At 45.5% G+C, this 26,991-nt stretch overlaps 1 protein-coding gene across 3 annotated transcripts in view; it reads right to left on the minus strand.

Annotated features, from left to right (window-relative positions):
• RIOK1 (RIO kinase 1) overlaps positions 1 to 26,991 on the minus strand; it is a 46,366-nt gene that overhangs the window by 4,167 nt on the left and 15,208 nt on the right. For 2 of the 3 annotated variants that reach the window (XR_002435188.1, XR_002435187.1), the window contains exon 17: positions 26,075 to 26,187. The gene's annotated coding sequence lies outside the window, so the exon portion shown is untranslated. Of the gene's footprint in view, positions 1 to 21,941; positions 26,188 to 26,991 lie in introns of all 3 variants that reach the window. The other variant, XR_002435189.1, reaches the window with a different exon arrangement.

Consider the following 26,991-nt stretch of genomic DNA (forward strand, 5'->3'; position numbering starts at 1 on the left):
CCTAAGTGGTCAGGGTTCACCTTCTGAGAAGCCCAGAAATGGTGTAGGTTTGCTTTTAGTCTCATCATGCTAAGATACTCATCTTGCTATGTTGCTTCATCTAAAGTAGATGAGCGCTCTCCTACAGGGCAGCTGGGAGCTGTTAGAGCAGCTGGAGGACCTAAAGAACTGAATGACTGAAATCTTTGACTTCTCAGCAAGGGGAGAAAACATCACTGCGAGGCAGAACCTGCAGCCATACCACAGCTGTTCAGTATTTTTAAGGAAGAATACACCTCGAGCAGGCTGGGGCAGCTCCAAGCTGCTGTTACATTGCTACCATCATGCTGCCACTGCCACCCAAGCCATCTCCATTGAAAGCAGCCTTACGGAGTGCGCCAATGTTGCAGGTCCACCTTTGGTTTCAGTGTGGACATGGCCTGCACAACAGATGGTAATCACCATAAGGACGCACAACATCACCAGCCCTTCCTGCCACCATCTCCCTGCCCTCTGTAAGGATCTCACGTCCCCAGTGAGGAAGCAGCTGCTGGAGTGGTTTCAGCAGGAGCATGCCAAGCCTTCACTGCCCTGCATAGGTGCAGAGCCAGCCTTGAGGGCACGTGGTGAGGCTGTTGAGTGATATTCTAGCAAGTGCCCGTCTCCACCAACACTGCTGGTGACAGCATGACTGCATTGGCTGGCTCCCTTATAACCACTGCTCCAGCTAGCCTTGCTCAGAGCCAATTTTGGGGTGGAAAAACTGTTTCCTCAAGAATCCTCATGTCACTAGCAAAGGTGGGAATTGCCTTGTAGAAGCAGCAGTAGGTTTCCATACTGTTCTCCATCATAAAACCTGATTTTCTGTGCGTCCATGGAAGTCTGGGTCCTTGACATATAGAGATGCTGTCCTCTGTGGCATCAGTTCTGAAAAATGCCCTGGTTTCAGAGGTTGCCTGTCAGGTTTCAATACTGTGTGAAGAACTATCCTTGAATAAATTCACAAGTCAAAGCTAGGGCCCACTCATGCTGGTGTTCCACACTGCTGCTAGTCTCCTTGCTAGCTTCACACGTCCTCAAGAAGATCAGGTTTTGCCTGTCAAGTGGACTGATGGATTTGTTCCATACATACTAATATGCATATCATGCATAATAATAATAAAAACATCCTACTCCACAAGGGCAACTGAGTTAATTCATTCGTTCTTTGCTCTGCATTTCCTTCCCCCTTCTCCCCTCTTTCCGCAGACTTCGACAAGTTTCCACAACTAAAAAAAACTGCACCAACAGATCGAAAAATAAATCCATTTCTGTGTAATTGTTTTTAATGGGAACAGCCCATAAAGGTGCTTGTTCCAACATGTGTCGTAGGATTTTTGCACCAGCAGACAAGTTTTTATCTAGCAGGCAGAACTTATTCAAAAGGTCTTACTTGCACTGGGACTAGAGGCAGGAATGAGTCACAGCTGTTTAATACTCATGAAGTGCCCTGCCCCAAGGAGTGCCTCTGTTTTTCTCCCCTCCCTGTCTCGCGCTCTCTCTCAAGAATTAATTGTCTTTAGTTATAATGCTTTAGAGAAATCGCTTTTAAAATTATGACTCCTGTTAAAGTTAATTAGACACGAACCCTGGCCAGATGAGCAGGGACAGTTTCATAATTGTTATTCTAGTTTAAAACACTAGGAATCCCTGACCACAGGAAGTTCAAAGGACTAGCAGCAAAAGAAACAGATAACCTTCGTTCTCAGGGAACACCAGCTTCACTCGGGATGCCAACAGATTTATGACATGAGCTTGGCTTTAATTATGGCTGAGGTGGGGCCTCTCCCATCAACAAACAATAGGATTTCTTGCAGGTCCGAAGTTTGCCACAGCGTGAGGCATTTAGATGCAGGCATCATGGCAATGCACATTCAGCCTGCTTCAGAGTTTGCTCTCCTTGAAGCTGAGTATCACCACTAAAAAAGAAGGTACTACCCCACACAGTCCATCTGGGAAAAAAAATTAAGCTTCAGTGAGGTCAAGTCATTTTAACTGGCAAAAACGTACCAATGTTTCATATCATAGAATGGCTTAGGTTGGAAGGGACAGTAAAGAGGATCCAGTTCCAACCCCCTGCCCTGGGCAAGGCTGCCACCCACCAGATCAGGCTGCCCAGGGCCCCAACCAACCTGGCCCTGGGGACGGGGCAACCACAGCTTCTCTGAGCAACCAGTTTATGAACTCCACAGTCACTGAGATCTGCAACTCAAAAAAGAAAGGTAACTTTACAGAGACAACATTTGATCCACATAAAAAAAGAATGACAAAGTGAGGAAGTAACCTAGAACTACAAGGGGAAAGTAATCATGGTAAGATTGTGCCCTAAATGCCCCGTGGCTGAATTCCATCAACTTTAGAGGTGACAATTTCTCACTCCACGATTTTTTCTTAAGCTGCTTCTTCACATGAAAGTAATTTCACAGGTGTGTTATTTTCTTTTTTTATTGAGCATCAACAAAGTATTTAGTGATGTACAAACATGCAGAGCAGGGGGTCTGAAGGTCACCACAGTCTAGTCAAAATACAGCTAGAGCAGATTCAGAAAAGTGTAATAACTACCTCATAAAAAACAGTGATGATATAAGCAGACAGACATGGTGAATGATGTAAAAATATTTAAGATGTCACTGTTTAAAGGCTTCATGCGTATACAGAGGGTTTTTGTGGGGAAAAAAAAAAGGAAAGTCATATGACTCAGCGTCAGGATGAAAGCCAGCTTTGTTAGAAGGCATAAAGTTGGGATCTGTAAACATGTATGGTCTATGGTCAGGAGGGAATCTGGAGCAGAGCAAAAGACAGATAAGGAAGGAATGTGTGAGGAGGTGCAGGGAGAAGAGGTCACACAGGCCATCAACTGTGGTGGCAGCAGACTTCAAACCACACAGAGAGCAAGGAAAACCTGGAGAGGAGAGTGTTTCAGAGGCAGTGCAGCAGGAAGGGAGCCTGACTTGAGCAGAGACATGCATTGCAGGTGAGCAGTGAAGTGAGGTAGGACTGATGAATTTACCAGAAAGAGCTGAACAATTTCTCCTACAATTTTTAGCTAATTTCTGTTAAAGGAATATGTTTAGTTGTTCTTTAAAGGACTTGAGAAAAGTGTATGAAATATAGAGCTGCCCTTCCCAACCTGTTGGCATCATCCCTCTTTTTAATACCTGCAAGAAGAGGGCCAAAAACTGCTCCAGGGAAAGAAACGAAACAGCATATTATGCATGAAACGCTCGTGCTTTTCTCTAATATTCACTTAGCAGAAGACATCTTCACCCCAAAGTAAGGATTTAAACTCCAGTGGAGCTGAGGTGCGGTATAAAACTTGGTAGCAAAAAAACAGCGCAGTTCAGAATTTCAGGAGGAAAAAGGCATGGAGAAATACGTGACCAAGAGCAGACTTCATAGCCACCTGAAACAGCAGTTTTACAGAAAGCTGAGGTCTGCCTGGGATGCTAGGGTGAGCTGCAAAGACACAGTTTGTGCACCCAGCGCAAGGGAGCAGACTGTTCATCCACATGGGGATTGCCAGCCCTGCAGCTGCAGCCATTCCAGTCTGCACTGAGCCAAGGAGCTGCTTTCCACTCCTTCCCCTCTTCCGTAAAAGCCCTCTTGACAACTGTTTGAGATCAGCAAACCATCGCTTCTCAGGAGAGCCAGGCTGGTTATGGCAGCACAAGGCGGCTGCAAGAGATGTAACAGAGAGAACATTTTCTAAATCCTATTCTAACCTGCACAGTGGTTTCATATTTCACAGAGATGAACTTTTTAAAGCCAGAAGAAACAGTTTTGTTAATATAATTGGTCCCTGGCACAGAGCAGACTCTACAATCACACCTTGTAAATCTAATCTTGAATCAAAGTAGTGTTCTGTGGCTAAGTTAGAGCAGCTCTTAGAAAGATGGGCAGTCCCAATCCTACTTCACATGACCGTGCAGAAGTGTGGTTAAGAGGAAAAATCATTTTCAAAGACTCACTTTGGATCTTAGGTCCATTAATTTGGTATCTTACTTTCAACCTGCCCCCAGATTTGTAAGCAGTGCAGGAACACTTCAGTCTTACCCAGCTATGGGCAGAGCAGGAGACTTGCTGGGAGAAGTGGTAATTTGCATTGGGCCAGCTAATAAAGCTCAAGTAGGAAAAAGACAAGATAGAGGGATGCTGTGGTGCAAAGCTCTGAAAGTCTTCAGCCATGTTTCTCAATCCGATAGAAGATTTTTAGTCTCTTAAGCCTCATTTGTCCCTCACCCTTAAATCATACCATCTACCACTGCTCCACAACTGCATCCTGCAACTCACCTCAAAAAAAGGTCTTTCAATAAAAGGGAAAACCACAGCAATATACCAAAGCATATTACAGCCCCACTGTTTGGCTCACAGCCAGACAGCACAGTCTGGAGACCTGTTATTAGCATTGCATAAATAACAAACATTTGATCCCCTACACATAGAATAACGTACACAAACAAATAGGGAATGCAGTAATATGCATGCTGTCTTTCTCCTGACTTGCACGTGTAATGCTGGAATATATTACTTTCATAAAACATGCCTTTCATCTTGCTGCAGTTAATAACAGATCTGTGGTTATGAATTTTCTGGGCATCCTCCATCCCAGAGGAGCTGCCATAGCTGAAAATAACCATATATTGTGCCCTCCCCTCATGGCCTGGGCAGCCAATGCAACCCAAGGGAGCCCTGGCACATCGGAAATCAGCTCTTGCCAAACTCACCTCCTGAGAAGAGGAGGGGTGAGATGGGGCATGGCCACAAGCCAGAAGTCCTCATGGTGTTCCTCTGCAATATGGTCCCTCTGCAGTAAAATGGCTCCGACCTAAAGAAGCAGGATTTTCTCTTGCATTCATCATCCCTTTGGTGGGAAGTAAACTCCTATCTCTTCTGACATGAGCTAGAAATAGCTGATTGCTGGCGCACGGCCAAACCCCTGCTGGTCAAGAGTGGTGTGGAGGGAACTGTCTGACCCGGCCTCCTCTGATTAATACAAAGAAAGGGAAGGAATTCCATCTTTCACTCCATGCCTATGGCACCTGGGAAGACTTATCACAAGATGAGGAACTGTCTGGCATGAGCTAGGTATTGTTATATTTAAGCCTCGACTAAAACGTATTATCATGCTGTAGACCCAATTTTTAGTGCTTCCACTTCTGCATGGTTGCACACCAAGGCATTCTGAGTTGCAAAAGGACTGGAGACTAATTTCAGTGACTGACGCAAAACCTCGGTTTGTACAAGCATGCAGCCTGGAGAAATACTTATTTCATGGTGAAATAGGTTTGTTGCTCACATAGAAGAATTTGGCACAAGGTTGCTACTTTTCTATGCAGCATTACACTCAAGATAACTTACCTTCTTCTTATAAGATGATCCACTTGTGGTCACCCAGCTTGTGTCTGCCATCTTAACACAAGTGCTGGAGAACTTAGGCTCCATCCCCAGTACTTTACATGAAAACGATCTCAGTCCCCACTGAAGTTCTTGCTAATTAAAATAGATGAGATGGCGGTAAGGAAATGCCCCTCTGCCTCCTTTCACATCACCTGGGAGAGTGGAGGCCCCTGCCCCACTCTCCAGACTCCTGCAGCCTGCCCAGGAGGTGCAAGGTGCATAGCTATGTAAGCAGAAGGTACTTGAATGTGAAAAGTGGAGAAAGCTGAGGTGAGCAAATTCAATACAGAAAGGCACACAGAGGCTCCAGATTTGGCCCAGACTTGCTGTTCATCTAGCTCTAGCACTCTCTGTCCGGCAGTGGTCTTCAGAAAGAAATTCTTACTAGAAAAAAAAAAAAAGTTGTAGATAATTTCCTGATGAATATGACTGTAACAGTGCATGAAGGAGCTAAGAATTGGTTGGGTTAGTTTTCCTTTTCTCCTCCATACTAATTATAAGTGATCTGAAATTAACAGCAATGGCCTAGAAATCCATATTTTGGTGGGAATATTTAAGAGCCTCTGGTAGGTGGTGTTTGAGAACACAGAGTAAAATTGCAAAGAATACATGAAAAGCCAGTGGCACCTGCATATCTCTTTGTATTCCAAAATTTCATCACAAAGCAGAAACCGTCCAAAGCTAATTCCTTCACATGCTTTGGGTGTAAAGGACTTTCAAGCCGACCAGTCAACAGTTTTAGCCTTCAGCTTCCCAAGCAGCCACATCAATGTGTAAGTTAGGCACCCCTAGGACAAGCTATTTCCCATTTACTCTTTTCAAAGTCTCACAGGATCTGAGCTTTACAAAGGGCACACCCTTGTTCTGGGGTAGGAGTGTGTGCCTCTCCAATTCTTAATACAGGTTCCAGCTCCCACAAGGCTATCCTAGTTCTTAGTGATGGGCGTGGGAAGACAGGTGGCTCCCATTCTCCCATCCCCCTTCCTATCAATGAATTTGAAATGATTTGCTCAGTGTCACAGGTAGCAACATGTAGTTTGGATGGCTGCCTGGTTTTGTTCCATAAGTGATGGTTGCAGGTAATTAGCAGTTAGCCACACAGAGAACACAAGGTACTATTTTTATGGGTCTAGCAAGCTGCAGACCACAATAAAGGCTGAAAATAATCTACACAGCCAGCCACATATGGAAACTGAGCATTTTGCACTCTCTAAACATGAGGAAATGTTGTCTTCCCTTAGCAGCCATGGGTCCGTTCCACCACTGCATTGTACCAGGACGCCAAAAACCACTTGCCATTCTTTATTTGCACACCCTCAAGCTTTTCCCCACCATTGCCTTCCAGACTGAAAATGACTCCCTGGCTTGGCAATCACATTGACAATGAAAAATAATAATGATAATTTTAAAAGACCCCTGCTTCAATAAGGATAGGTAGGAGCAGAGGGTGCAGTCACCCATGGGACTTGTAAAGATTGAGGGGACATAACCTTTTTGAGGGAGGGTCAGAAAAAAAAGCACATGCATGAGGCAATCAGACAAACAGAAACTCTGAACCCTGGGTAGCATATATATTGTAGACATTGAATTGGCTCCAGCAAACACATGGCAGGCAAAGAGGAAAGCCAAGGATACGTGGCAAAATGGGAAGCCTTAGCCATGCTGAAGAGCAAAGGGCAAGGTCAATACAAGGAGGTGAGGATGGGGGAAACGTTGCAACCTGCAGTACTACTGAGCATGCAGGTATTGGCAAGAGACCCCACAATGAGCACGGTAAGGAGGCTGCTCATAGCAGAGGCTGAGCTCACCCAAAGAGTCAGAAACTGGGACATGTCACTGTAGACGTACCCTGGGGATGTTCAAGGCCAGGTTGGATGGGGCCCTGAGCAGCCTGATCTAATGGGAGGTGTCCCTGCCCATGGCAGGGAGGTGGGAACTGGATGGTAATTAAGGTCTCCTCCAACCCCAGCTATTCTATGATTCTATGATTCTGGTCCTTTCCCCAAGAGAGGGTTCAGATACTGCGGGCATAACAGGGGTGGCATCTCTGTAGTCAGAAGGACTGAAGTAAATAGTTTAGGTTTTTGTGATCTTTTACCTCTGTTTCCCCTATTCTTGTACTATTCCTACTCAGATAAATGAGTAAGGTACCACTCTTATCCCTCCACTTATTTTTCTTTTTTTTTTTCTAAATTAATCTAAGAGGAGACTTTTCAAAGATGCTATAGTAATTTCAGAGCACAAGCCCTATTTTTTTCACTTGGATTTGTAGTAACTCATGCAAGTACTTTAGAAACTCTCTGCTTGGTATTGCAGAATCTGGGAGATGGGAGTTCAGAGAGCTGTGGTGAAGTCTAAAGGGGAAAGTGCTGAACTTCACTGTGCTGGGATGAATGGTTCAACAGGGAAATCTTACCTTAAAGGACACCAGTGGGAAAGAAGGGGAACCCTTCCGTGTATAAAAATATTGTCTCCCCCTTCCTAAGCAAGGCCCTGAGGCACAAGGATGGAGACAGCCAGTAATGTGCTCCATGCTCTCATCAAGGAACTGAGGTCATTACTCCAAAATCAGAGCAGGTTTCGGTCATGGGATTATTCATTCCTTCTCCACATAGGCATAAACGTCTTATTTACATGATCCTGACATGCAAGAGTTTGAGCACATACAGTCAAAGGTTTCTGCAAATTGGACCCGTGATTTTACCTAGATGATACTGAACTGACTGCCCCACAGCGAGCCCCCACATTAGCGTACACAATGCCATAATTAGGTTGTAGTGCCTTTGCAGAATCAGCCACTCTTAGCCAGCTGCCCAGTGATGCTCTGATTACCTCACTGCTAGTACAAAATCATTTCATTTAATCTGAAATTACTCAGAACAATTGTTCCTGCTGAGGTTAGGCTCTGTTTGGCGCACAATAATTAAAAATCTTTCCACATCTTGCATGCCTATTAAAACACTATAATTGTACCTGCTAAGAGGAAGTCTTTGCAGAGAACTCCTTTGGTATCAGCAAAGCTGTGAGAAACCCAGGCCTTTTTCTGGACTTCAGTGGGAGTAGCTGCAGTGGCAGTGATTAATGCAGCTGTTACATTAGGAGGAAGATGCTCCATTTGACTGTCCTCTGACTCAGCCATAAACAAACCTGCTTTATCTCTCTCCCTCAGCCCCCTCCCTTGCTCCTGCTCCACAACAACAAAGCAAAGCATGGGACAAGATGAAAGAGTCAGGCCAGGGCTTTCATTAGCATACCATGGCAAGGAAAAAAGGATGGGAAGCTCAGGGACAGGTTCAATACCCAACATAAATGAGAGCCAACATAGTACTCCCTGCCCAATACCAAGGAGCACCAACACAGTCAGTGCATGTCCTTTGATGGTGTTACATGCCACTGCCTACTGATGCCTCCTGCCAATTCCAAGCTGTTCTCAGGTGTGCCCAGCTTCAATCTTGCCTTGATCCCAAGCTGCCCTTCCCATCACAAGGTGTGCGATCAACACCGGCAGAGTGTGAAGGTCCCAGCAGCCAAGTTCAAGAAATACCTTTAAAAGCCAAACCTGTCTTTTCCTCCGTGCAGTTCCCTTTCCTCATGTGCCATGGCAACAGACCAAACTGTCAGGCGCAGCTTCGCCAGTGGTTCAGCTGCAACCAGGCCGAAGGGCCAGCCATGGCCTGCACACCCCAGCCTGGTTTGGAGACCAGCCCTGCCCCAAGAGTGGCTGCAGCCTTTCTGGCACGGCCCGAGAGAACAAGCCTGGAGGGGCCACCACACTGTTTGGTTTCACAGTGCATAGCTCATTGAGCCGTCAGCTTTTTATGTCCAATCACTTTTTCCACATAGCCTGTCACTTGGTTTTAACTTTATCCATTCAACTTCAGGCTGGACGGAGCCCTGGCCAGCCTGATCTAGTGGATGGCAACCCTGCCCGCAGCAGTGGGTTGGAGCTCGATGAACTTTAAGGTCCTTCCAACCAAAACCATTCTATGATTTATTTATGCCTCCTCAGAAACTTATTTTTACATATCTTTTATTCTACCACGTAGTAAAGCAGGACTTTATCAGGCAGTATTTTATCAGACAGTTGCTCTGCACAAAATAATTTACAGCAGCTGAGGAGCAGGCCAAGCCACATTTATAGTTCCCCTATTTTTATTACCATGTGCTTTTTCATACACAGCGTCTTCTGCCTGAAAAGACAATGTTATCCAAGCAAACAATATGACAGTGAGCACTGAATAACAAGGCAATAAAAACAAGCTGGACGTTGTCCCTTGTCCGCTGAGATTACAAGCAGAGCAGCTGGTGAAAGGGGAAAGAGGGAAAGCCCACACTATCACTGTAACACCTAGATTTTCCATGTGAACCTGCCTATCTTTACTCATGTATTAATTTTCATTTGGACAAACATGCTTTTAAAACTCATCCTGACCTGCTGGAGACACTACAGTCACAAGCCCAATCCCACCTTCACCTCTTGCCACCTTTTCCCCACTAGGGTAAGCAGCAGCTCCCAGCACCTGCTGGATTTCCTCAGTTTTTTCACACATTTTCTCACCTGAAGGCCTGGTCAGGAAAGATGCTGAGCCATTCTATCATCGAGTCCTTTGTGCCCCAGCTGAACTACATCTTGCAGAGATCCATCAGCTGCCTGAAGGAGGCACAGGAACATATCCATTTCCTTGCTCCCCACCATGCTCATGCAATCTTCAAAGCAAGAAGCATGCTAATGAAGAGGGAGGCCATAGATGCTTTCTCTAAGCAAGCCTTGTTTTCAAGGCATGTTTCCCACATTGTCTTCTGTGTGGCAGCGTGAAATGGGTGATCTATACGGATGGGCACATGACCTTCCCATGCTCTGTGCCCACCAAAAATGAGAAAAAGTCCCATTAAGCTCCACATAAGCCCTCTGCCACGTAGGTAAAAGGTAGCCTACAAGGGAAACAAGCGTTTCCCAAGTCCATGTCTGCAGAAATGTTACATCACAGAGTCTGCAACTTAAACCTAATGAATGGTCAATGACTATCACTGCAGGCAATGAGTGAACAGCCTGTGGCAAAGCAGGAGAAATAGCAGTCCACCCTGGCAACTGCAAAGTACTAATAGTGCTGTCAAAATGCTTGTTAACACCTGAAATCTCCAATATCCGTATTGTAAACCAGAAACCATTATAAACAAGTGGACACCACATTTTCTTCGATTCTCCACAGACCATGGTCCAATCCAATCCAATATGTGGGTACCAATACCAACTGGTATGGAAAGGGATGAAAGAGATGAATTTTATACATTTAATTCTTGTCTCAGGCTGATCCTGAGGCAGATATAGTACCACATGGTTTAGTGGCGTTATTGGTGGTAGGTGGATGGTTGGACTAGATGATCTTGTAGGTCTTTTCCAACCTAGCTAATTCTATGATTCTATGAATTGAGAAGCTGAGTGCCAGTGACTTGACAGTAACAAGCTTATTTGGGAAACACAAGGCTGGTTGATCAGTATCAGCATTCAGACTCCACTGGGTAGCCTGGGGTACGTACCTACAGCTGCAAACTGGAATGACTATTTTGACTCAGATGTAATGGATTTCAAGGAATTGCCTTTTTTTTTTTTTAATGCAAATTGAGGACATTTCACAGCTCCATTATAAATCCAGACCTCATTCCTGCTTGGCAATCACCAACTCAGTACCTACTGCAGAATATAAAATTGGGATTGTTTCCCCACTTCCTTATCAGATGCCTCACTTATCGCACTCTATTTTACCAGCTATTTCCTCATTCAGTCAGTGTCACAAAGTTCTTCTGCATCCCCTTGCAGACAACCTTCAACCTCCTCATCCCTAAGCATCCTCTGATGATTTTTCTCACCTCACTGCTCACTCTCCCCCAGATCATGTATGGATATAGCAAACAGCTGAGAGTCGTGCAAGACTCCACTGATGACTTCGCTCCATGGCCATACTTCTGCATCCATTTTACCTTCCCGAAGGGCTGATGTCTCTCATAGCAATCGATGGAGGCTTCTTCATTTTCAGTAATTCTTTAATTACCATAGTAATAATCTTCCTTTTAACAGACTTTAGTAATTACATCATGCAGGCATTTATGGCTGTAATGGACGTAAGGGACAATGGATTCACCAGGCTGCCTATAAATCTTATGATTTATATTACATCCAGCTGCTGACATAGGTTAGAAGGCAAACCTGCACCCACTGCTCCATATCGCCTCTCAGTTCAATTAAGCTTTTCACAGAACTCCATGTGCTGCTCCTGGAGGATTCATTCTCCCACAAGGCTAAATGTTTAAACTTCTCCAATCATTTATTGTCCCCATTAACTGATTTTGTAAATATAGCACCAGCAAACAGCAACTGAGTTGAGCAGAGAGGTGGCTGGCATGCGCTGCAGCCAGCCCTCTTCCTGAAGAGACCTGGCCTTTGCCACCCCGAAGGCATTAATCCCTCAGGACTGCTTGCTGCTCAACCCCCAGCACTAGCTGCATGGGTTACCAGACACAGAACCACAGATGAAATATATTTCCACGTTCCCATGAAGAATGCTCTCCTACGAGATTTACAGTGCTCAGCGCCTGCACAGTGTCCAAGCACAAGAGATGGGCCTTCCTGTCATGGAAAGGTCATCAGATTTAGGAAAGGTCAGAGGCACATTCATGTCCAAGAAATACGCAAGAGGCACGCAGATTCCATACATCCCCCTCCCAACTACTCAGAGTTTGCAAACATACCTCTTAATATTAATCGCATGCCCACACACATTTATCATTGGGTCACAAATATTACTACGATGTGATACATCTTCATGCATAAATACATATTTGTTAGTTATCTGAGATATATTACTTTATTTCAAAAGATGTGAATGCTCTCACAATAAGTACTACACAATTGCAGGCATTTTTCTCTTTTAGGACACTTCCATATTTGTTCCAAGACTGTTGAATTTTGTAAATACATTATTATTGTTTTCACTGCCTTCAAATTTCAGCCAAAGAAAATATCAAAAGGGATTTTTTTAATTGTCTAAACATTCATAGCTAGATGTGCCCCACATACTAGACTCATGAGGCTTGCATTAATAGATTGTGGTTGGAAAGAGGAGTACATTTATGGCACATTTTCAGTAAAAGAGACAAAAATGGTCTTTTTCTTACAGTGATTTAAGAGTTGGAAAATACCATCTGTTTTCATTAAAATCAGGAAATATGGTATTTCTCCAACTTCATTCTGCATTAATTTATGAGACTCTAATGATAAATGTTTTCATAATTTACTTCAGCATCAACAAGATCGATGCATCTCTAGATAAAGAAAATGGGCTTTCATCCCTGCTTTAATATTTGTGGATGATAGCCTGTATCTTCCTGTGACACCTTTCTTCATCAAGCAACTAATACTATTTAAGTTTTCGTTAAGTAAAACTTTCAGGAACCTTAGTAATGTTGATACCAAGTACTGGTTTGATGTGTATTTACACAGACACGCTCCATCACCAACAAGCGTCGCAATGGCTTAAACCTTCCTGATTCACTTATAGACTCACAGAATCATTAAGGTTAGAAGAGATCACTGAGATCAACAAGTCCAACCGCCAACCCATCCCCACCATGCCCTCTAACCCATGTCCCTCAGTGCCACATCCTCACAGTTCTTGAACACCTCCAGGGATGGTGACAACACCACCTCCCTGAACAGCCTGTGCCAGTGCCTCACCGCTCTGAGAAGAGATTGTTCCCAGTATCCAACCTGAATCTTCCCTGGTGCAACTTGAGGCCATTACCGCTCATCCTATCACTAGTTACCTGGGAAAAGAGGCCGACCCCCACCTTGCCATAACCTCCTTTCAGGGAGGGGGGGCATTTCAGATAACTAAGAGAAAGCACGGGGGAAAGGAGACAGGATTCCTACTCTGACGTTACTGTTTCTTCAGGGTTTTCCTGTACACAAACTGCAGGACTGCTGCCTTCAAATCATCAGGATCAAACGTATCCTAATGAACCTCCTCTGTTAATCCAGGCCTGAGCTCTCCCAAGAATAGATTTTTGTATTCACATTTTGGAATTCCTTGCATGGGCTTTAAAACAGCAGCCCCCTGCGATTCCTCCCATCAGCTCCCAGTAACTCACTCTCAAAAGGAAACCACCAGGAAAGAGCGGAGCTCAGATGTGCTGGAGAGTCAAAGCCCTCCATCTTTCAATAAAATAATAAATGGAAAAAGCTACCAAGGAGTACCATAAGAAAAATGATCTCCTTTTCTTCCACTTTGTTCTCAGCCTGACTGGTGGTGGTGACGGCTGACAGCGCTGGTGGCAGAGCCGCTGCCGTACACCAAGCAGCTGCAGCTCCGAGCACCGTAAATCACTTGCAGACACCCAGCTTGGCCCCAGCTGCACAGCGGGCTCACCCAGCAGCACACGGGACACGAACGCTCGGGAAGCAGCTTCAGTTTCATCAGCAGAGGCAGCTTGGGTGACGCCTGTGCCCCCAGCGCTGCGCTGGCTCCTGCTGCAGCCAGAAGAAAGCTGCTGAGCACAGACAAATCACGGAACAGAGATTAAAAAGTAGCTGAGCTGACGCATGGGCTTTGTATATCATCGCCTCTCGGAGTAAGATTCAACCCCAACTCCTCAGGCATCACATGGTGGATTAGCAACATGATTTGTTTTTTCCTCCCTCACAAAAAGAGAAATAATCCACACTGTATTTCTGAGAGGTGCAGCTTCAACTGATGCATGCAAACCCAGAAACACAGAAAGCACCATGCTCCCAATTACATAAAAATCTTGAAAGTACATGCAAATTTTTAAAAAGTGTTTTTTCACATGGCTTCACAAATCACATATGCAGAGAATGGCTTCATGTCATCTTATCAGAGACCAACGCTTGGCCAATACACGTGCACAAATGGGAAACACAATATCAGACAGCTCAGCGTCCTGCACCACAGCTCTGACGCTTCCATGAAACTGATCTGAGCACATGTGCAGCACCCCAAAAATTAAAGAGTTTCCCCAGTATCAAACCACAAGGAATGGAGAAGAGCATTTGTCCTTTCAGAGCATCTGCTCTTCTTGATCGCAGCCGTGCTGCAACAGCAAGGCAACACACCATGATCTGCAGGGAGCCCAAGGTCTGTAGCTGGTTTTCACACTAGTCAAATCAGAGCAAAACGCAGGCAGTTGTTTTTCCATGTGGTGTTTTGCAGACAGGCAGAATGCCTGCACATTGCCTGCCAGCCGAGGGCCGGGGAGCTGCAGGACAGCCCAGCAGCACCTCCTGCATCAGGGCACGACACGGGGATTTATCTCGACCAGAGCTTTCAGCGTGCAAATAGCTTAACTTTAATGGAAACACCTTCTGCAGAGCCTGCTGCATGCTGTGAAAAAAAGAAAAAAAAAAAACAAAACATAGCAATACCCCAAAGAAGCAAAAAGGTAAAAACACATTGCAAGGGCTGCTCCAATTTGTGCTCCCGGTTTCTGGAGGAACAGCCATCGTTGGTACCAAACAGCAAGAGCAAGCACAAGGGCAGCAATTTGGGATTCAAAGAAGTGATGGTACCAGAGGCAAAACTGGGAGTCGATGCTTTGGATGCTTTGGAGCAAAGCCTCTGCTCTCCCGATCTGAGCACAACAGCAGAGGCGCAACCCCAGGTGAGCTGTGCTTTACAAAAACGACTTGTTCTGTTTTCTGGATCAGCTTGCCTGCACCTGTCAGGGAGAAACCATCAGCTCCATATAATCAGAGAGATCTGGAGGGAGGGCAGCTCCTCGAGGATCACCCATCACACCCAGGTCTGGAGGAGTTTTAAGAAGCTGCAATAAACACAACACAAGCAATAGAAGGCCAGAATGCGAGATCAAAAGGTTTACCCGGCATGCCTGGCTGTGGGAATGGGGCGCGCAGCTGTGCATATGAAAGGGTTACGCCCAAAAAATGAATACGACTGCCAAGCAGGGTGGAAAGAAATTATGTTTACAACTGCAAAGCCTCATGCTTCCATCATCAGGTGTTACAGAACAGGAATCCTGGCCTGCAAAAATTTCCAATTACCTTTGTTGGCTGTGGGTGCGCGCAAGTAGTTTCCTTTCTTATTATTTAGTTGGAAAGTTATTTTCTGTCCTCCTGTTTCCATGCAAAGCAGGAACTTTTTTTGAAAAACAAACCAACTCTGATGTCATGGGATGAGCTGTATGCCAGTTAAGACAGGATCATAATGGAGGGGGAAAAAAGAAAATAAGTCTATTTGCTCTGATTCAGGTCCGATTTTTCAGCTTCACCTATAACAAAAAAGAAGATGTGATAATTCTGTCCTCAGAGAATTCATGGAATTGTTTGAAGTTGTATTACTGAAAAAAAAAAAATGTAAACGGCAAGTTGCCATTTGCTTTCCTTTCTTCCTGAGCAAATGCAAGTTCTGAAAATACCTTTAGGGTCTTAAAGAGGTGATCAACCTTGAAATAAACATAAAAAATAAAGGGGAATATGGATCATAGAATCATTAAGGTTGGAAAAGACCTCTAGGGTCACCTAGTCCAACCATCAACCCATAAGCACCAGATGCACGCTGGTGATGTACGTTGTACATCTGGTGACGTACACTGAGGAACAACAAAGATGACGATCAGTGACTTAATAGGGATGTCTGGTATCTTGAGGTTTGAGAAGCTCAGGATTGGGCCTCCAAAAGAAAGCATTTGATACTGCATAGAAGAGTTAAAGAGAGGCAAAGAAGGGAGCCGCTGCAAAGAGCTTTGAGCCAAACATGTCACTGAAGAAGAGACGAGGACTTCACTGACCCTGGAGGCCATTTGCCAGGAGGGAGCCCAAACTCTTCCTATTATGAGATAAGGCTAAGCAAATCAGCAGCAAACAGCTGCATTGAAATACTACTGCTACTAATACACCATTCTGCTTTCCTGGGATGGTTTGAAAGCTTGCTGTATTTTTATTGGACTTTCCAGTGATGTCAGCTTGAGGCAGGGCTTAGACAAGTAATTGCTGAAGGGCGAGTCTAAGAAGGGTGTAATTAGCGCAGGGAGTGTCTGATGTGGGAAAGTGGCATTCCAGCCCAAGGGAGAGCCAGGGTCAGCCTGTCCTGGGCCCCACTGCACTTACAGGGACTGGAGGAGGAGGAGGAACATCGCCAGCCCAGCCCTGTGAGCTCCTGCTGTGCAACGCCACTGACCTTAATTATTCCTCACCAGTTACTCAGGCAGCAACAATTTCACGTCAGACATCGTTCGCTGTCACGGAGCTGAGAATGCAAGCACGACTTAAACCTTCCAGATACGCAGCCCTCAAGTTATTGCATCAGGTGATGGTTGCAAAACAGACAACTGCTGACTTCAGGAAGGCTGCATGGGTGTAACTGAGAAGAGAATTTGGCCAGTAGCATTTGTATGGGTTTCACTGTAACTTACAAGAGGGATGCGGAAGAGTGCCCAGTTGGAAACAGCAGAGGAAGCACTTCCTTTGCAGTTGTCCATCTCCTACCTGCAAGAGTTGTAAGTCCTCCCCTTGAGAAGGAGATTCCAGGCATCAGTCAATCCATCCATCCATCCTCCTCTAAACATCTCCCTTACATTCACCTCTCCAAAAATGCTGGCAGCTCCTCAACTGGGCCTGTGAGTACACTGTTCCAGAGGTCACTTTGCAGCCCCAAACCATGCGACTGCTCCTACCCACGCCACCTAGCCATTTGTTTCACTCAGATTTTGGGTCTTATCATTGGCAAAGGCTGGAAGCACTCTGCAACTTCTTCCAAACACACCAATACAGCATCATCATCCCTGACCCAACAGCCAAAAATTGTATGAATGTAGACATCTGGAGGCATCATAGACCCACCCAAAACACAGGTAACTCAATCACCATGCCTTATGCAGCCAGACTCTGTAGCTTGGGAGTTGCAGCGTGATCACAGAATCATTAAGGTTGGAAAAGACCACTAAGATCACCTATTGGAACCGCCAACCCATCCCCACCATGCCCACTAACCATGCCTCTCAGCGCCACATCCATACGGTTCTTGAACACCTCCAGGGACAGTGACTCCACCACCTCCCTGGGCAGCCCGTTCCAATGCCTCAGCACACTTTCTGAGAATAAATTTTTCCCAATACCCAACCTGAATCTCCCCTGAGATGCAAGGCTACAGCTACCCCAGGAGTCTTTACAGCATAAATTGAAGGGCATCGTGCTGCCCATGCACACACCTCTGGTGGACTCCGTTACATCAGCAAACAATTGCTCCCTGTGCTGCTATGGTAAAACCACTCCTAACAAGCACATCAAAACAAGCTTGTTATTAGCTTCCCACTGAAATCTTTTCATCTTTTGCCTGTGCTGCCCCTTATGTATGAAGCAAGCTGCCAGAAGTCATCACCATCTTCAGGCTTTTGCAAGAGCTGCCACACTGGTCAGGGAACTTCAGGGAACATCTCTTCACTGTCCTGACTGACATAACTATGAGATAGCAAAAAGCAGCAGCAAGGAGTTGGCTCAAGTCTGAACGTACCCTTATCGTGCATTTTTACCCAAGGCACACGTGGCTGATAGCACAGTGCACACTGACAGCTCTATGTAAACTCCACCTTTATGTTGAAGCATCCTGCTTGTGCCAGATTATTTCCTCTCTCACTTGTCCTCTTTCCCTTCTGCACAAACCATGGGATAGTTTCTCCTGGCTGCCCAGAATTCAGCGCCAATAGCAGGTACTTTCAAGCCTCGATGAAAATATGTTTTCTTTTCACTTAAGCCTCACCACCAAACCCATTTCATTACTCTCAGTTCCCATCTGTAATACTTCCAGCATCTCAAAGCAAGAGAACAGCACACCACCCAGGCTCACCATCAATAAAATGCACTCATTACACATGCTTCAAAGCAAACAGTACAGGTATTGTTGATCCAATACAAACAGGAATCCTTTAATTCTACACAGTGCAATGCACAGTCAGCCACAGGGTATTCTGGCTCTTTTAGAGGGAGTCCACCAATTACACGGGTTGGTCACAGAAAGCTGACATCTCACTTCTCTTTAACCGCAAATCACTTAGCAGTAGCGTCTTTGGGCATTGCTACTGGTTTCCCCAAATGAAAAAGATGAGAGGGAGTTCCTGGCTCACTGGTGGGAGGGGAAATAAGCTCATACAACATGTCTGACAAGGGCTTGCTAATCATAGAATCACCAAGGTTGGAAGAGACCTCCAAGATCATCTAGCCCAACCCTCCACCTACCACCAAATTTCCCCACTAAACCACGTCCCTTAGTACAACAAAAGCTTCGGAAAGTTTTTAATTCACCTAAATACTTGGAAAGCCATGAATGAAGACAAATTCAATTTGGTTTGTGACTCCCTACAGTAACAATTTTTGCCCTTTAAAAAACTAAATAAAGAGAAGTGGCTCCATTGCAGAGCAGAGTTTGGTTGACTTCAGGTAAAAAAGAAAAAAACTAGCTTTTCTCTGCGATGATCTCACAGATTATATAGATCATCTGTGATGTATGTAATGCTGGAGTTTATCTTAATGCAAGAGATTTAAAGAGAACATTATAAATATGGCATTTTCTTCCTTTACAGTCCTTTCCAATGCTGTAAGTAGTAATAATAATTGGCAAAATAAAGCCACATCACTGACACTTCAGAACTGTTCCTCTTTTAAGTTTCTTAAAAACAACTCTGAAGAAACTACTTGTTTTCTCTTGCACTACTACTAATGTAATAGAACATCAGAAGTGTGACGTCCACAAGAAACATGTCCCTCACCCCTGCTCAGATAGGAATTCTTCAGCTCCATTTTAATCCTCCCATCTCTCAGCTCCCATCAGTTGCACTAGGAGTTAAGCTTTTAGCAGGATTAAGCCCTTGGTCTGGTCCCTACCAATACCCAACAATGAACAGCACCCTGTGTTGCACTGATGCTCCTAACGTCATGGAGGCAAGTCGCTGCAAATCTGCCAACTCAGCCACATAGCCCCACAGGGAGTGGCTTCTCAAACAAGTCAAAACTGCCCTGGAAAAGTATATCCTGCTCTCCCTGCTGTGTCTTTGGTTTGCCTCTTACATAGTTTGTGTTCAGTCTATGGGGATGGTAAGGAGCAAGCAAGGAAGGACCAGCAAGGAAGGACAACTGGCAGACAGACCAGTGACAGCATCCAGAACAAGGGACGGTGCAGAAGGTGCTGGAGAATCACCAGATGACAGCCCCTACTCTTCATCTGCTCTTTCCCTTGCTAGCTTTGCTCATCCAGACTTGCTCCATCATTTAAGTTATCACCACCTCCAAAGAACAACCATTTTTCATATTCACCACTATTACATCAGAAAAAGTTACACAAACAGTGTGTTTCCATGCATTATGATTTTGCCTCCTTACATTCCCTCGAGGACCCAAATATCTGATAGACCTGAGGTCTACTATCCACAGTAGTAGCTCTCAAGTCCACGTCAAGGCTAGTTTGTAGCCCGAAGAGACCTAACACTCTGCAACGCATGCACACTCATGCTCCGCAAGCTCAGGCACACCAGAGGATTGCAGAATGAGAAGCTGGGTGAAGACAGAGGACAAACAACTCCTCAGGTTTCTATTCTAACCAGTAGCATAAGAGCATCAAAAGCAACATCTTATCCTAAGCACACAAATGAGAAAGAATGGAACAGAGACAGTCAAACCCCGTGCTGTGCATTTTTAGTTAGCATCCACCTTTATCTAGTCCTGCCAACTCACAGCTCCGCAAGATCCAGGTATCCCAAAAAAATCAGCACGCACACCAAAACTGGAATGCTTGCCACCTCGGAGGAAACATTACTCAAAAAAACTTTACATATCTGACCTCACCTCAACACTTCATCCTCAGACCTAGTGAGAAGCCTGCTTACTTAGCCATCCCTCTCCAAATCTTGACTCCAACCTGCTTGGACTATTTATAGGGTAACAGCAACCTTGCCAATGTAACTTTAACTCATATACCTCACAGACACCAAATTACATGGTGAAGAATCCATAAAGAAATCGTTTCAGACTTGCTGTCAAGATCCCCAGCCGAAGTGCTGGTAATGGTCTGCAGCACCTCCCTGACTCGAGCATGGTGCTCATGTCAAGCTGTAAGAGTCAGGGGTCAGATTAGGCAAAGGGAGGTGAAAAGCAGGGCTTAAGAGAAGGAATGCCAAGTAAACCCTTTGGCTTCAAGTGTCCTCCAGTAGCCACGGGCCAAGCTTTCTGTTCTCATATCCCCACCTCTCCCTTAGCCCAGCACTCATACCAGAAGAAGGGCCATGGCCCACCTGACATCCTGCTCTGCAGCAGGCCAATATAACCAGATATCTTAACAGAAAACAACTAATAAAGCCCACCAATCCAGAACCAAAATACACAACAAAACTCAAACACCAAGCAACGCTGCCAGCAGCCCCTCCTGCTCAACAATCCCAGCCTCGTGGCCTCTGAGCTCCAAAGCAGACATGGATCTCCAGGCTAGGTTAGAGAGGATCTTAAATCTAGTGCTGTAGGCTAGGTCTAATGTTCACATTCTTGCTTAGGAGAGCTTACAGGTCCACACAGGCTGCAGAGATAGGGAGCAGGTTGTTGCATGCCACGAAGAAAGGCCAAGTTTGTCCTTATTCCTGCCCTTAGAAAATAAGCAGTCATAGGGGAAGAAAAATAACAGCTGTCAACTACTTAAACTGTGCTTACAACTAGTTCTTATGGGAAAGCAGTTACTGTCAATTGCACTACCTAAGTTTGCAGTTTATGCCCCCAAGTTTGAACAGCTGCAGAGTTGAATCCTTAGGATGTTTTTGGTTCTCACCACAGGTCTTCATACACGCAGGAAAAAGTCTCCTTGGTGTTTGTCATGTGCAGCCTGCAATCTCATCCTAAATCCATCATTAATACCAGCTGGAGCCCTGCCTGGCCCAGAACAAATTATGCCCCTGTTACCTCTGAGGGAGTAGCACTTTGCCCAGGAACTACAAATTCAGGAGAACTAAGCAGCTTAGGTGCCACGTGCAGATCTACCAAAATTTACAGGAACATCATTAGCACTGTTCATACACTAATGCATTCTTAGCAGACTTTCCAAAAGTCTGAGCAACTTACTTCTCCCTCTAGAGGACATGAAAATGAGCACAAAGAAAATAAGATCACGTCAAGACAAGGAAAGTCATGAGACGCTAAAGTAGAGGTCAGTGGTTCTGCTTCCCAAGTCTATCAGTGTTTCAGGACCAAAATTACAACTGTAAAGATAGCCAGTTACAGATTTATGGATTTATTTTTTACAGCAATGCCACAGAAACTCAGAAATGAGTTCTCATTCAGCTTATTGCACTTAACTCTTTACCAAACAACATTTTAAAGTTCATTAAAAGTGACAAAACTGTTTCTTGAGTGCCGCCCCACTCACTGAGTGTCCAAATGCTTTCCCTGCAAAGCAAGAGACAGGCAATTCCATGTAAACAGAGAGAAGACCCCTGCACACTTCCCAGCCCCTGTGGTCTCTCACCATTCTGCGAGCACACCCAGGGAGCATCCTACAGGATTAAAGATATGCTGAGAAGAAGCACTCGCCATGTTCTGTATCGGTGCCTCATATTTACAGCATCCCATTCCTAAATAAAGTAACGGAATGTTTGTGGAATCCTTCTCCTGCCTCTGCAGCCATACATCAATAGCATCTCAAGTGGCTGTGAACAAAAGCTGCAGGACACATTGGTCCTCCGAAAACAGCGGCCTCACTTCTTTTCTATTTTAAGGGACCATCGCTGCGACTCTTGTCTGAGCACACATGCCAAAAGCAAGCGTGTGCCTGAGCTCCAGAGGCCTGCCACAGCTAGTTTTGCATTGTTTAATCCAAATATTTCAGCACAGAAACGAAAAGAAAACCCTCTACGCAGCCACTCCTTAAGTGCAAAGCTGGTTCTACTGGCTTCACCACAGAGAAAACAAATCCACAAGCCTCCACCTCCCAGTCCTTCTGTTGCTACATATTGTAAGACCCATAGTGCGGGAGAAGCAATAAATCAATATCAGACTGAACAACTGGCACACTCCTCAGAACCGAGATGAAGTCTGACGACAACAGCTCAGAGGGCAAATTGGCTGTACAGCGTTTTAGGAAGATGGATGGAGTGGGGAAAAAAAGGAAAGAGAACTCGGACACCTCACAGATCAACTTTTATGGAACAGAAGACACCTGCTGAGAGTATTTCTTCCCTACTCCTCCCCTCCCACGGAGGCTCAGTCACTGGCAGATGAGACTGCTCTGGAATGTCCTACGATAGAACTAATGGCTTTTTTATGTTTTTGTCTTTGATAGTACAGTTGTAAATACTTCCACTGTACGTACGTATGCTTTCAGATATCACTAAAGCTTTTGGCTGCAAATTCCAAGAAATGCATCTTTCCAAGTATCTGACTCGTGTCCGAGAACCCGACGCCTTTCACATGTTCAGTCTGTTTAAAAATACAAAGTTAAATAAGTTAATGGTACCTCAGATTAGAGAGCTGATTTTCAGCCTCTGCTTACCTTCCCTGCTGTGGGCTGTCCCATGAAAAGCACTTCTACCTGCTTCAAACCAACTCTCCACCAGGTTAAGTTCCCCGTAACTACTATTGTAGGGTTTGGTGAATAACACTTCAGCATTCGCTTTCTTTGCTGTTTCTGTCATTCCTTAAACCTCTTATCTTGCTCTTTTGCTTTCTCCTGTCCAAACTGAGGAGCCTCGGCCCTCTCAGTCTCTCCTCACAAGGCTCCTACAACTTGGCTGTGCTTCTTCCTGCACTGACACCACAGGGCTGAGCCATCTTGGGATGGCCATGGGTGATGCCACCACCTCCTCCTCATGTGGTAGCTGATGTCACACACAGCATCAGGCCGGGGGTCAAAAAAAAGCATGCCCTGTGGGTCCATGTTCTGACCAGAACTAAACACCAGCCTTAGGATTTGGTCAGACACAATGCTTTTTGCATCTTATTCACCACACTTCCCCAAACAAGGCTATAATCTTCTCTTAAATTAGCATACCTGGTTTTCCAAATGAAAATTTTACATATGGGTGTTTTGATTTCATAGGTGGCAGATATTTTAGCCAGAAAAGAGCGTTAAAGCAGCTCATAGTTAGCCATGCTGTTTCTTTCGCAGCTGCAAAAACTCATACCGATTGCCTGACAGAATTGGGTTCCCATCCATTTTTGGAGAATGCAGATAACAAAACACGCATGCTTTGACAAACATGTCAGACAATATATAGTCCTGCTTACAGAAGCGTTCCCAAAGCCATGGTGACAAAGCAGCTTGAGTTCAAGTCGTGACAGCAGTACAGATGTTTTCATTCAGAAGGGGAAAAGAAACTCATCTGGATGCTGCATTTTGACACTTGAATACCCTGTGAGCAATGGAGTGAAGGGGAAACAGATTTGCGGTCAACAGAAAGGAATTCTCACCGCCTAAGGGATAGTTATCATATCAGCCTCAGCACTGCTGTAACCCATCTCAGCCATCTGCAGCGGCCGCAGCCCACCAGTTACCCCATGGCCAACCTCCCCACGGTCTGTCCGCTCACGTTGCACCACGGGGGTGTGATACTTCCCACAGCCCACAGGAGATCCCAGAGCCCTATCAGTAACCTCGGTAAGAGAGAGGAAGAAAAAGAGGAAGGATAAAGCAGCAGCATTACCTTGAGCTGCTTGCGGCCCAGTTCTTATAGCAGGTACTGGCATTCCTGCCCTAGCAATACTCCACCTGCACAGGTAACAGTGATAGGGCATGCTATAAATATGTTGCTATGGCAAACGCAAAGCAAGTAGGCCTCTTCAGATCCTATTATTCAGGAAAGAAGACCCTACCTCATCATACGCTGATGTCCATACAGCATAACTGAATATCCTAAGCTACTCTGAACTTCAAAACTTTTTCTTTAGTACAGGATACAAATGCATGCCCTCCTCATCCACTCCACCTACTACCAGACTGATATCTTTAGCTAGTTATGTCCCTAACATATCTTTAATGGCCTTTTTCCTGCCACAAGGGTCACCAGAAGGATGGCTCATCTCATGGGCCTTGCCCAAAGAGTTCCTGGCGCACCCAGCGCCTGCGGACTGCTCCACTTCTCCACACCTCAAGCCTGCAATAGCCAGGGCATATGAAATGCTCTCACAGCCCACCTCAACAAATGCATACCCAGCTGTAAGTTATCCTCAGGTCACCTGCACTTGCAAAACACAGGCTCTTTTGGCATGCTCCTCCACAGATGCTTTGCAAACACCTTGACTACATACCTAGAGAAAAGCACCTGAGGCAGAAAGTCAGCTTTGCATAGCCTGCACAAGCAGTCCTGCTGCACACAGCTGCGAGCAATGCTCCTAAATGGCTGATTCAGGCCCCCCTTCATGGTACAGGATGGCTAGAGCAGGGCAAACTTGATCAGGCTGTGCCACATGGCCTAGAGGAAAGACAAGGCTATGTGAGTTGGGACAGTTCTTCTTCCCCCAAGTCCTGATCACAGCAGCCTCCATTTTCTGAAGTGCTTCCTCAGGTAAGGAAGGCAAAAGCCCTCAGTGGGGCACACGCTCTGGGTCAGTAGCTTCCAGGCCCGACACCAAGATCCAGTATTTCCCCTCATCTTCAGAGCACTCAATCCCAAAGAAAATGGGGCTGCCTTTGTGTCTGGCAACCCCATGCTCACAGCCAGCCACGAACCAGTTTTCTGGCAGAGAAGTCCACTGGTGGCCTACCTGAACTTGGAGTGCACAGAGATTGTTAGAGATCCACTCAGGCTTGGCCTACTTCACAAAACACACTGAAGTTTGCCCAGTGCACAACTCCTTGCTAGAGGAAAGCAACAGATGGGACACAACTCCCTGCCACCACCACCAGCCTCCTCCCATCACTTTCCAGTGCATACACTTTAATGAAACATGGATGTTATCCATGTCAGTTTGTCAGCAGGGAAGAATGACTGATACAATGTGATTCAATGGCAAAGCGCACAAAACCTTTTGCACCCACGAAGACAACCAGCCATATTAATGGCAGCCATCATGAAGGCCACATTGCCTGATTATGCCACCATGCAAGTTCCCATGATGGCAAGCAAAAGAAGATACGTCCATGGAGTCAGTAGGACCTCAGCCCCTGGCAAAAGAAAAATGGCCATCAACAGTACTTGCTCATCTGAGGGTGTAGGTCTTATACCTCTCTCTTCCTTCACTACCAAGTTAGTCACCTTTCTTGCACCTGATGTCACGTCATTTTCCAAAATGCATGCGTTTTTCCACAGTCTGCCAACAAGCATCCCTACTTGCTGAGGCAAAACCAGTCTTGCTTCCCAACACGTTCCAGCAATCCCATCTAAACTTACCTGCACACTGTACATAACAGTCTATCAATCCCTGTGGGGACAGGGAGAAAAGGAGGGAGGTGTCTGGAAGCACTGACCACAATTCTAGTCAAAGGAATGTAAGGGGTTGTAGAGGTCAAGCTGAGGAGTGCAACCAGACCACATTTCCTTGAGAAAACGTGCTCCTTAGTGGAGCAACCATGTGTGCAATTGGCCAACATCTCGGTCTTTGCGTGTGACCATCCCGCAATCTCTTATGGGTGTGGAAGGGGAGGAGCAGAGAAGAAAGCTTCACCTTGCCTCCGGCCAGCCCATTATTACTGGATACCCGCTGATGGAGAACAGCCTTCTTCTGTCATCAAACAGCGTGTGTCCTGTAAGTGTAATCCCCAGAGCATCAACTCCACCCTTAAAATAGGGAAACAAAACAAAACAAAACAAAACAAAAATCAAGATTTTTACTGAAATCAGAGCCTTTGTCTGTGCTGGTACAGGGAGTTCTGAATCTGTAGGCAGCAGGAAAAGATGATCGATGAACAAGGGCGATACCTCTCTCAAGGCTTCTGTCATCCTCAGTGGCTCAAGTGGTTGCCAAGAGAAAAGGTGGCCTGTTTTGAGTATGGGATCTTTACTGTAACACAAGGGGATCATTCAAATTCTGCCAGCTCCTCCCTACATGGGCTGGTAAGCTGAGGCTCACCACAAACAGCTCCCACCACAGATCTTCCATGCAGAGGGTCTTGAATTTGAACAAACGCAATCTTGATGTCAAATACTCGCTTAACCAGTCTACAAAAACATGTGTCCTACCACCCTTAAGAGCAACATTGCCCCATGCAGAAACAGAAGAAATATCACAGCTTTGGTCTGTTTAGGTATGCCTGCCTGATTGCTTCAAAAGGGAACAGGGCAGTGAGGAAAGTTGCCTCCCTGATCATGAAACTCAGCTTTCAGCAAGATAACATCAAAAGGTGATGAAAGCACAGAGAGGCAGCAAGGTTACCTGCAGATAACCGCAACAGCCTGTAGAGGACAGCTAGCTTAAGTTGCTGCCTTCGCAGTACAGAAGCATGGGCCTTTACTTGAATTAGTTTTTCCATCTTTGTTGTTCCCCCTCCTCCAAAAACCTGTTTGAATCGAACCAGTGCTCTGCAGCAAAATGAACCAGTATGCACGCAGAGTAAGGCAGGAGACTAAGACCCTACAAACAAA

Source organism: Numida meleagris, chromosome 2 (assembly GCF_002078875.1).
Source record: "Numida meleagris isolate 19003 breed g44 Domestic line chromosome 2, NumMel1.0, whole genome shotgun sequence".
Lineage (NCBI taxonomy): Eukaryota > Metazoa > Chordata > Aves > Galliformes > Numididae > Numida > Numida meleagris.